This window comes from Myotis myotis, unplaced genomic scaffold, assembly GCF_014108235.1.
Source record: "Myotis myotis isolate mMyoMyo1 unplaced genomic scaffold, mMyoMyo1.p scaffold_m19_p_2, whole genome shotgun sequence".
NCBI classification, from domain to species: Eukaryota; Metazoa; Chordata; class Mammalia; order Chiroptera; family Vespertilionidae; genus Myotis; species Myotis myotis.
This window is the reverse complement of record NW_023416324.1, coordinates 49,108,347-49,120,673: the sequence shown is the minus strand read 5'-3', so window position 1 is coordinate 49,120,673 and position 12,327 is coordinate 49,108,347.

The following is a 12,327-nucleotide window of genomic DNA, read 5'->3' as shown; positions in this document are numbered from 1 at the left end:
AATATAAAGTTAAAAAAAAATAACCTGCCATAACAAGTATACAACTGTAGCAATCTTTTATAGGCTTCCAGCTCTTTTGGATGCATTTTGCACAGAACTTTCACATACATTCTTTCATTCAATCCTTTCCTAAATTTATTTGGTGGATAATGCCCACACTTCCAGGAAGGGCACAAAGGCTCAACTCAGAAAGGTATCCAGTTGAATTTCATATTTTAACTTCAGGATGCATTCCCTTCAATCTAAATATTTGACAGAAATTCTATTTAATGTTACAGCTAGTTATGAGTATAGATCCTTGAAAACAGGCTATGTACCTACCAATGGCATTATCCTCCATGTGTTAAGTGGACTTGTTTTTCTAAGTGAAAACAAACATTTCTGTTCAATGGGAAGAAAGATGTTTTTGGAACCCTAATTAAAAATTGATGACTCCCCTATATATGTTGTAAACCATATGCTGCTATCCTTTCCCTTTTATTTTATCCTAGAACCACGACTTCAGGCCACAAAGGTCCAAAAGGATAAAAGATTTTAAATATGTGCAGATGTGATGTAGTGCCTATGGGTTTTAACAAACATGATTTTAGCATAAAAAAATAACAAGGGAGAAGAATATTCTCTGTAGAATAGGCTTTGGATACAATAGTCCATTTTTTTTCAAAGATTTCTAAGAATCTTGAAAAATTGGCCACCTTCACTATCTAAACAATGGGCATATTGAAGAGATTTCAATGGTTTCATAGAATGATGGAACTATTGAAATGCAAATGCAGATGCTGCCTCTAAACTCCAAGTTGCCCTGTCATCAACCCTCTGGAAATACAGATGACTATCTGAAAACTGAAGAAAGAAAGAGGAGTGTTAAATATCCTCAGGCTGTCATTCAGGCAGAGGTCCAACAATAAAAACAGAAACAACTTTAAAAATCAGATCAAGCCAGTTTTAACAGATTAGCTGTTCAGATTACATCTGTGAGTGACTAGACATTAAGCCTATAAAATTTTGTAAGTTGTTAATTAGTTACTTTGATTCACATTACTAAATTTTTTGAAATGATTATCTGTTCCTAGGACAAGCAGAACTAACCTTATTTGAAATTTAAAAAGACATAGGATGATATTAAGCAATGAGTTTTAATTTAACTATTTTTCCTAGTCTTTCTCTTTGAAGGCCTGGAATGACACCTTTGCCTTAAATGATTTTCTCTTTATCAATTCTTGGTTAAAATATAACTATGTGTAGAAAGCACAATGATTTTAGCTTTACCAACTGTTACTATCTTAATAGGATTGACTTAATTAGATATTAGTTCTTGGGGAAATAAAAAACATTGTTCAATTTTGATGGAGATACAGGTCTGAAGAGCTCAGAGCTTGGTAGGACAGGATCAATATCAGTGGAATACCTTAAGGGTAGGAAGTGCTGCATTGTTGTGGTTAGCTTTTGAAAAGCAGTGGAGAAGTTCTGAATAGGAAATGAAACTCATTAAGATTCATCTTCAAATTAGTTAGATGGCCTTCACCATGAAGCTTATCTTTCAGATTAATAATCTGTGCTTCCTAAAATGAATGCTTCTTTATTGTAGGTTTTAATTCATTTCCATAATTTTTATTTTTAAACATAAATTTGCATATTTAAGATACACAAAATACAATGAGCACTGATGTACCCACCATGCACCTTAATGAAACGCAGAAATTGAACTGGAATGCCCTGAATTCCCAGGTTCTTGTCTTGATGGTTTCGAAGAACGAGGCCTTGGACAAAAGGTGATAGGTGAAAAGTACAGAAACGTATTGCAAGCAGAAACTTTATTGCAAGCAGGCACTATCTCTAAAACCTAATTCTAAATTCTAAGCCTAGGACTCCGTCCCTCCTGGACAGATATTAAATAGGCTGCAGTTCTTTGTCTGAACCTGACCCCTTCTTATTGGTCATTTTGCTACATAGAATTAGTTTTCAAAGCTCAAAGCCCACATGGTGTCCCCTACCCCCTTTCCCCCTTATCTTGTTGTTTGAGATACTTTTGATTTATCTTATAGCTCTGGCAGTTTACCTTGGCAAAGAAAGCCTATCTTATGGCCCTCCCAGTTACTCAAGTCAGGGCAACTTTTGGCCTAACTTATGGTCACTTTAACTGCTCAGGCCCGCGATACATTTGATTTATGGCTGTCTTAATTGCACCGGCCAGATACACTTCTATTTGCCTATTCCATTTCTCTACTCTCTGTACAAGATAAACACCCTGGCATCTTCAAGTCTTCATTATGTATTTCTTTCCTATAGACCCCTTTTTATTACTAAAACTTCCTAAACATGCCTAATTAAACTAGCTAGCTAACCCTTTCATTAAGAAGGAAAATTGAAGTTTCACTCCTATTCTTCCATTTCTGCTTCCCTCACCCCACAGAGGTTACCTCATTCCTAAACGTTGTATTATTTGTACATTTATATATTCCTTACTGCTAAAAATCTTTTAGTATTTAACCCTTAATAAGTGATATAAAGCAGTATGTATGCTTTCACAGATTGCTTTTGATTTAAAAACAACATTCTGTTTGTGAGAATCCTGATGTGTCACTGTGCTTCACTAGTTTTTACGGCTGTATTGTAACTGACTGTATGAATTTACTATATTCACATTCTGATGACAATATTTGTTTTTATAACTACATCTTATGAACATGTTTGTTTACATCTCTTGATGTATAATTATGAGAGTTTTTCTAGTTTATATATCACATAAAAGTGGATTTCTTGGGTTACAGAATACATTTAATATTAAATTGTTTTCAAACAGTTTATATTCCTGCTATCATTTGTAAGAGTTTTTATTGATTAATATCCTAGCAGTACTTGGTATTATTAGACATTTTCATGTTTTCCAGTCTGAGGGGTGTGAAATGATATGTTATTATGGTTTAAATATATATTTTCCTGGTTACTTATGAGATTGAGCACCTTTTCATAGGTTTATTAACAATCCACATTTCCAATATCAATATTGTCAGTTATAACTCAATTTTAGTTTTTAATCTTAATATGGTCTATTTTTTATAAAAATAAGTTTTAATTTAATGTTGTCAACTTTATCAGTACTTTCCTTAATGATATGTGCTTTGAATTTAATTTAAAGAAAACTTTACTACCCCAATATTGTAAATATATTTTTCCACATTGCATTCTAATGCTTTATAATTTGATATTTTACCTTTCAGACTTTAAACCATCTGAGATTGATTCTGTGTATTGGTGTGAGGTAAGGGATTAATTTTTGTTTCTGTTCTCATTTTTTTTCCTCATGAGGTAATTGATTGTACATAATACTGCACTCTCTATCATAAACCAGCTCATTGGTCTATTTTTGACTGTGTGTTTTGTTTCGTTTGTATCTCCATACTGTCTCAATTGAAAACTTATAAATTACTGTGGTTTCATAATCAGTATCGATATATAAGGAAACAAGGTACTTTGTCTTCTTTAAAATGTCTTTGACTTTTCTTAATCTTTGCTTTTTGGGCTATTAATTCTTAAGCATGATTAGTTCCATTATAGCTTCTTTAATTTTTTTTCACACCATGCATGTCTCAAAAACAGATTGTAAAATCACAAGACCTTGTTCTATCTAATGCTATATGGTATTGGCAATTTTCTCTCAGAGCATTTCAGACTAAATTTATCATGCCAGTACTCCAACAGGAAGATTATCTTACATAAAATGTGAATAAAAAGATCAGCTAATAAGATAATATCTTTATAAAAATAATATAAATGAGTTCACTAACACATTATAGTGTAAAAAACAAACAAAAAAACAACAACAACAAAATACCTCACATATCCAAAGAAATCTGGAAAATGAATAAACTGGGAGGTATCACACAATCTGACATTAAGCTATACTATAAAGCTATAATAATCAAAACAATATGATATTGGCATAAAAACAGATACACAAATTAATGGAATAGAATAGAAAGCCCAGAAATAAATCCCCACTATAGGTCAATTAATATGTGGTAAAGGAGGTAAGGATATATAATTGGGTGGATGCAGTCTCTTCAATAAGTCATATTGGAAAAACTGGACAGATACATATAAAAAGGTGAAATTGGACCACTTTCTTACATCTATACAGAAATAATCTCAAAATGAATTAAATGCTTAAATGTAAGACCTAAAAGCATAAAACTTTTCAAAGAACAAATAGCAAACTCTCTGACATGGGTCTTAGCAATATCTTTTTGGATATGTTTTCTTAGGGAAGGGCATTAAAAGCAAAAATAAAGAAACTGAACTACATCAAACTAAAATGTTCCTGTACATTGAAGAAAACCATCAACAAAAAGAAATGACAACTTACTGAATGAGAAAATATATTTGCCAATGATACATCTAATAAGGGGTCAAAATATATAAGGAGCTCATACAGTTTAATGCGCGCACGCGCGCACACACACACACACACACACACAATCTAATTTAAAAACAGGCAGAGGACATGAATGTAAGATATTAGAACATATTTTTAAAATATTATTGACAGGAGGAAACCAAGATGGTGGCATAGGTAAACACAGAAAATTGCTGCCTCACACAACCACTTCAAAACTACAACTAAAAGACAAAACAGACATCATCCAGAACCACAGGAAGGCTGGCTGAGTGGAAATTCTACAACTAGAAGGAAAGAGAAAAGCACACTGCGACTCAGAGGAGGTGCGGAAGTAAAGTGGTATGGAGGTGCACCAGGAAAGGGCTGGCAACTGAGGATGCGGTTGTCTTTTTCAATCAGGAGGGAGTCTCAAGCTCCCGACTGCTCTGAACTCCAGTTCCCGGCGAGTCTCTGGGGACCCAGACTCATACAGGGAGAAACTGGATTGTCTGGCATTGGTTGGAACTTGAGGGCGGCTTTCTCTCAGAGGTGCTTACAGGGATTACCTCGGGACACTGAGACCCAGGACCTCTTAGGGCAGGGCTGAGGATCAGCCATAGCTGCTTGCTCCACCCTGTTGATTCCCTGAGACCCCGCTCCACCAAAGCAGTGCGCAGAGGCTTTTGCATATGAATGACCTGGCCCTTTGCAATCTAAAATTACCTAACAAACTGCAGCTGGGCCAGACAGACCCAGAACTTCCAAGAGAAGGCCCAACGCCCCACCGCAGCTTGCGTTGCTTCACAGCTGGGCCTCATCTGGGCATCTCCAAACCCCAAACAAGGCAGAGGAATCTGCAGATCTCTCCATAGCTCCTGCTGTGTAGCCTCAGGCAGGCTAACTTAGCACCTCCTTAGAGATCCAAGAGCCAGTGTACCCAGTGGTCAGAGTGGGACCATCCAGATTACAACTCCTCAGATCCATAAGGGACACACTCAGGGGGCAGACTGAGTGAGCAGCAAAGCCCCACTGAAGCTAGTCTTGCCCCATAAGGGTGTCTTCAGCACAGAAGTTCTCCCACCGTAGACACAGCTGATTCCCACAGCCAATTGGCCTGGAGGTCAATTCCTCCCAGTGATACCTACAACAATCAAGGCTTAACTATAACAAGACTGTGCACACAGCCCACAAAGGGGTGCACCAAGAGTGTCCACCTCAGGTAATTGGGGAGGCTGAGCCATTGGGCCCTATAGGACACCTAGCACAGAAAGCCACTCTATCAACACAGGGAAGCAGCCAAAATGAGGAGATAAAAAAACAGGTCACAAATGACAGAAATGGAGGAAAGCAAACTACTGGATATAGAGTTCAAAACCACACTTATAAGGTTACTCAAGAATCTTCTAGAAACCACCAATAAATTTAGTGAGACCCTCAAGAAATCTGGTGAGACCCTCGAGGTTATGAAAAAGGACCAACTAGAAATTAAGCATACACTGACTGAAATAAAAAATATTATACAGAGATCCAACAGCAGACTAGAGGATCCCACGAATCAAGTCAAAGCTTTGAAATATGAAGAAGCAAAAAACAACCAACCAGTAAAACAAAAAGAAAAAAGAATCCAAAAATATGAAGACAGTGTAAGCAGCCTCTGAGACAACTTCAAGCGTACCAACATCCGAATTATAGGGGTGCCCGAAGAAGAGAGAGAGCAAGATATTGAAAATCTATTTGAAGAAATAATGACAGAAAACTTCCCCTACCTGGTGAAAGAAATAGACTTACAAGTCCAGGATGCACAGGAACCCCAGACAAAAGGAATCCAATGAGGACCACACCAAGACACATCATAATTAAAATGCCAAAAGCAAAAGACAAAGAGATAATCTTAAAAGCAGCAAGAGAAAGAAACTCAGTTACCTAAAAGGGAGTACCCATACAACTGTCAGCTGATTTCTCAACAGAAACTTTGCAGGCCAGAAGGGAGTGGCAAGAAATATTCAAAGTGATGAATGCCAAGAACCTACAACCAAGATTACTTTACCCAGCAAAGCTATCATTCAGAATTGAAGGTCAGATAAAGAGCTTCACAGATAAGAAAAAGCTAAAGGAGTTCATCACCACCAAACCAGTATTATATGAAATGCTGAAAGGTATCCTTTAAGAAGAGGAAGAAGAAAAAGGTAAAGATACAAATTATGATCAACAAATACACATCTATCAACAAGTGAATCTAACAATCAAGTGAATAAATAATCTGATGAATAGAATAAACTGGTGAATATAATAGGATCAGGGGCACAGAAAGGGAGTGGACTGACAGTTCTTGGAGGGAAAGGGGTGTTGGGGGGTGCGGGAAGAGACTGGACAAAAATCTTACACCTATGGATGAGGACAGTGAGGGGGGTAAGGGCAGAGGGTGGGGTGGCATCAGGTGGAGGGGAGTTATGGGGGGGAGGGAAGAGGAACAACTGTAGTAATCTGAACAATAAAGATTTAATTAAAAAAATAAATAAAATATTATTGACAGTATGAAAACTATACATATACAAAAATTTGATAGTACCAAAATCCCTCTCAAAATTCAACATAAACTAATTCATGTTGCTCCAATGGTATACCAAAATTCTTGTTTTTCACATCACTATTAATCCTAGATATCAATCATTTTTTAAACCTTCCCAATCTACTAGAGAAGCACATTTCATTATTTGATTTGTATATCTGCAATACTTATTAAATTGAATTTAAGTATTATGCCTTTTTATGAAAGTTTTTAATGCAGATGGTCTTCCTTAATGGGCAAGATGGTCTTATTTAATCATAGTGTTGATTTGCAGCAAGAAAATAACCAGAAATTAGGTAAAAATACAGAAATCAAAGTCTTCCGTATAGAAAATAGGTTTTTAGTGAAGTGCCATGAAACAGTGGTACAGGGAAAACTTATTGAAGTTTTCTCAATTCATTTCATATCTCCACAATACCAACCTCAACCTTCTCCTCCTCACTTCTCTATGAAGAAAAAGGTCACAGATCTGAGAAATTTCTGATATCCTCCTGGATTTAAACCACTTCAAGAAACTAACTTTCACCCAGTTAATTTAAAGAGATGTTTTAGAAAAGGAACGTGGCATTTCTTAGAGCCAAAGGGCTTTTGGTAGCCTTATTCTCCCCACCAGAGAATGACAGTTGACATTGTATCATCTTCAAACTCAATAACATTTTCTTAGTTTTGCTGCTTACAAATGCCAGACACCAGTATCTCTGAGCTTGGATTACTTAGTGTATTTGCTCCTTCATAAGAAAATAAAATGAACTAAAACATACTGTCAGTCATTTGTTTACAGCTTAATATTTGATTTCAAATAAAAATGAAATGTATTTGTTTCTTGATAGTAGTTTACTATCTACTACAAAGCATTTAAAAATGAAAACCATTATAATGCAATGTACTTAAAGCATTAAAACAATGAATGTGATTTTTACTATGATTATATAAATGGGTACTGGATCAGGATACAGATACTAACCAGGTACTTTATAATATTAAATGCATATCTAAATGACCAGGAAGATTTTATCATTGCTATTTAACTTTCATTTTTTAATTGACTTTTTTTGAGAGAAGAGAGAAAGAAACATCAGTTTGTTGTTCCACCTATTTATGCATTCATTGGTTGATTTTTGTATGTGCTCTGACCAGGGATTGAGTCTACAACCTTGGCATATTGGGATGATGCTCTAACCAACTGAGCTACCTGGCCAGGGCAGAACCTTTATGTATTGTATATCTCTAAATATGTCAAGATATATTGTTATTTCACTAAAGCACACGTGGTTAATTTAAGATTCCCATGCTTATGCTAACATTAAATTTAAAGAGATTATTTTAATTCCTTGGAAATAAATCAAGATTGTATATAGGTAACACAGTTATCAGATTAAACACCCCTTAAAATTGAACTGCCTGATTACATTAGCCACAATGTGTGTTTAAATATCTTTGTAGCTGTAATCTATACAAAATTTATTAAAGTAAAAATTTCTTTTTATTTGTACTTTTACCATTGAGTTTTCTATGCCCATTAGTATGCCTATGTTTTGAAAATTATGTGTCATTTGCTGATTTCCATAAAAATGACTACTTAAGGCTTTTTAAGTTCTGTTTTCAAGTTCTACTGTTACTGAATGTATGGTTAATGGTATAAAATGGTTTTTAGCACATTTAATAAATAGTTACTATGTGTAAAACACTGTAAGTACAATAGAGAATATAAATAAACTGCCTGACTGGCAGGGGCTAGCAGGGGCATTTGATTCTCTTAGAGAATGGGAAAAAGAGCAAAAACTTCATTCACTTGATACTATTTATTCAACAATTTATATAGTTGATGCCAAAGTCTGCTACCTTGCCCCAATGTGAGGCCGATGGTTTGCTTGCATCCCAGAAAGTAGGCTTCATTTTAAATTTGTTTTTTGGGGGGGAAGAAGTTCATTATTTATACCTCCAGACTTTGATGATGCCACTCCAAGAGTCCAAAGGTTTTTTGTTTTTTGGGTTTTTTTTTTTTTTTTGCCTTAAACTTGCATCTTTCAGGCAAGGTCAATCAAAGTGCAACATAGATAAGCTTTTCAACAGAAGCAGAACATGGACATGTGCCCTACTCCTCCTGCTTCCCCAACCTTGTCCTCCTTTCCTCACCACAGAGAGCAGCAGTCATGCAATTCTTATCTTTCTGCTTCTAAATTCCCTTGACTTTTCACCATGAAGATGAAATAGAGCCAGCCTCTGGCTTTCAGGAGCTTTGAGTCCAGTGAGCTCAAATAGATGTTATTTGAAAAACTCTTAACAGAAATGAACTACTGGTTTCTCTCCTTCCAGTAACAAAAAACTCAATAATATACCCCTTTCTAGAAGCGTTGGGGATAAGAACATTTTATTTTTACTAATTTGCTTTCCCAGATGGTCTATTCTATCTAAACAAGTCAAAAGGCATAAGTATTTGCCTGGTATAAAAAGGTATGGGTGACATGCAGAGGTAGAGTGCAACTTTTGAAGTATGTTCATTCCAATAAGGGGGATAAAATATATACAAATCTTTGAAAATTATTTATAATTCTCATTATGTTCTAGGATGTGATGATTTATGGTAGCTGGATGAGTTTATTATTATTTTTTTATGAGGACAGGAATGGACATGGGTATGAGAGCTTAGGGTAGAAGTTCATACTGGACTTATTATTTGCAAAATAAAGTGACAGGGACAGTGCTGACAACTGACAAATAAAATAACAACGAAATAGGTGCTTAACATATGCTTGACACATACTAAAAGCTCAAAAACAATAGTTGATGTTTACCATTAACCTTCATATTTAAATGTTAATTTAGTCAAGAAGCAAAAGCCATGATTTTCATAGAAGAAACATTACAACTACAAATGTGTGATTAGTTTATATTTTAGTCAATGGATACAGTATTCTGTTCACACAGGGAATAATATATGTAAAACATAAACAGTATACATTTTGAATAAAATAGTAACATTTTTGGATGGTCATCAATGTTATACTTGGTTTGGTATGATATACTCTCAAAGTTTTCAAAGGTGCTAAAAATATCAGAATATATTTGTAAAAGCATAAGAAATTGTAGTTAAAAGCATTATCTATTAGTGCAGCATCATAGATTTTTATTGTTATAAGAAATATAAAGCCAAAGTTTTAAAAGGCCTTATCTGAGGCCTAAATCAATTACCCAAATGGTTGAGGCAGGAACTCTAGACAAATGGAAGAGAATGAACATCAGTTACCCTGCAAATGATTCCTTATGGCAAAAATACAACAGAAGATGGTCAAAAATCTATAAAATTCTACTTAATGGGAAGTTTGATAATAAAAATATATTTCTTATGGAACTTAGCATGTGTCAGGCTATGGATATCACAAAATATGACACAAATTAGTTTAACCAATAAGAAAAGTCATTGGCTTAGATGATATAAGCTCCTTAAGGAGAGACGTTCTCAAGGTGGGCCCAATGTCTCAACACCATCATCAAAGACTCAGGCTCCTTCAGCATCCTTACTCAGACGTGCCCTAGATGACTGGGTAGTTGCTTGCAGTGATTGAAGCCATATTCTTTCTCGTTCATATACAGACATTTGACTTGAGAGGAAGATAGGCTTTTCATGACTCTCTTTTAAATGTTAAGAACAATTTTTTTCTAAAAGCTTCTCTCTGGTTCTTACTGGCTGGAATTGAATCACTTGTTCATTTTTTTTTTTTTTTATTGCTTAAAGTATTACAAAGGGTATTACATATGTGTCCTTTTTTCCCCCCGCCCTTGACAGTCCCCTAGCCTCCCTACCCCCCAATGTCTTATGTCCATTGGTTATGCTTATATGCATGCATACAAGTCCTTCGGTTAATCTCTTACCCCCCTCCCTCCTGCCCCCCAACCTTCCCCGGCATTCCCGCTGCAGTTTGACAATCTGTTTGAGGCAGCTCTGCCTCTGTATCTATTATTGTTCAAAAGTTTATAATGATCTCTATTATCCATGAATGAGTGAGATCATGTGGTATTTTTCCCTCATTGACTGGCTTATTTCACTTAGCATAATGCTCTCCAGTTCCATCCATGCCGTTGCAAATGGTAAGAGTTCCTTCCTTTTTACAGCAGCATAGTATTCCATCGTGTAGATGTACCACAGTTTTCTAATCCATTCATCTACTGATGGGCACTTAGGCTGTTTCCAGATCTTAGCTATGGTGAATTGTGCTGCTATGAACATAGGGGTGCATATATCCTTTCTGATTGGTGTTTCTGGTTTCTTGGGATATATTCCTAGAAGTGGGATCACAGGGTCAAATGGGAGTTCCATTTTCAGTTTTTTAAGGAAACTCCATACTGTCTTCCATAGTGGCTGCACCAGTCTGCATTCCCACCAGCAGTGCACAAGTGTTCCTTTTTCTCCACATCCTCTCCAGCACTTGTCGTTTGTTGATTTGTTGATGATAGCCAGTCTGACAGGTGTGAGATGGTACCTCATTGTTGTTTTGATTTGCATCTCTCGGATGATTAGTGACTTTGAGCATGTTTTCATATGTCTCTTGGCTTTCTGAATGTCCTCTTTTGAAAGGTGTCTATTTAGATCCTTTGCCCATTTTTTGATTGGATTGTTTATCTTCCTTTTGTTAAGTTGTCTGAGTTCCCTATAAATTTTGGAGATTAGGCCCTTATCAGATATGACATTGGCAAATATGTTTTCCCACACAGTGGGTTTTCTCGTTGTTTTGTTGATGGTTTCTTTTGCTGTGCAGAAGCTTTTTATTTTGATGTAGTCCCATTTGTTCATTTTCTCTTTAGTTTCAAGTGCCCTAGGAGCTGTATCAGTGAAGAAATTACTTCGGCATATGTCTTAGATTTTGTTGCCTTTGGATTCTTCTAGAATTTTTATGGTTTCCTGTCGTACATTTAAGTCCTTTATCCATTTTGAGTTTATTTTTGTGTATGGTATAAGTTGGTGGTCTAGTTTCATTTTCTTGCATATATCTGTCCAATTTTCCCAACACCATTTATTGAAGAGACTATCTTGGCTCCATTGTATGTTCTTGCCTCCTTTGTCAAATATTAATTGAGCATATTGGTTCGGGCCGAACTTGTTCATTTTTTAATCAATTCTAGACAAGGAGAAATGGGACTCTTAAAACAATAAGGATTATCTCTGAACTAAGAGATAGAAACATTTTTTCCTGAGCCATGTGAGCTATATGGGAAAGGCTACCTGAATAGAAGTGAGGTTCTGTTAGGAAGAAGGAAGTTGGTGGATGAGAATAAACAACAAATGAAGTAAATTTTCTTACTTACCAAGATCCCACTATATTCAGATACTAGAGGCCCAGTGCATGAAATTCATGCATGGGAAAGGGGGGAGTGAGGGAGG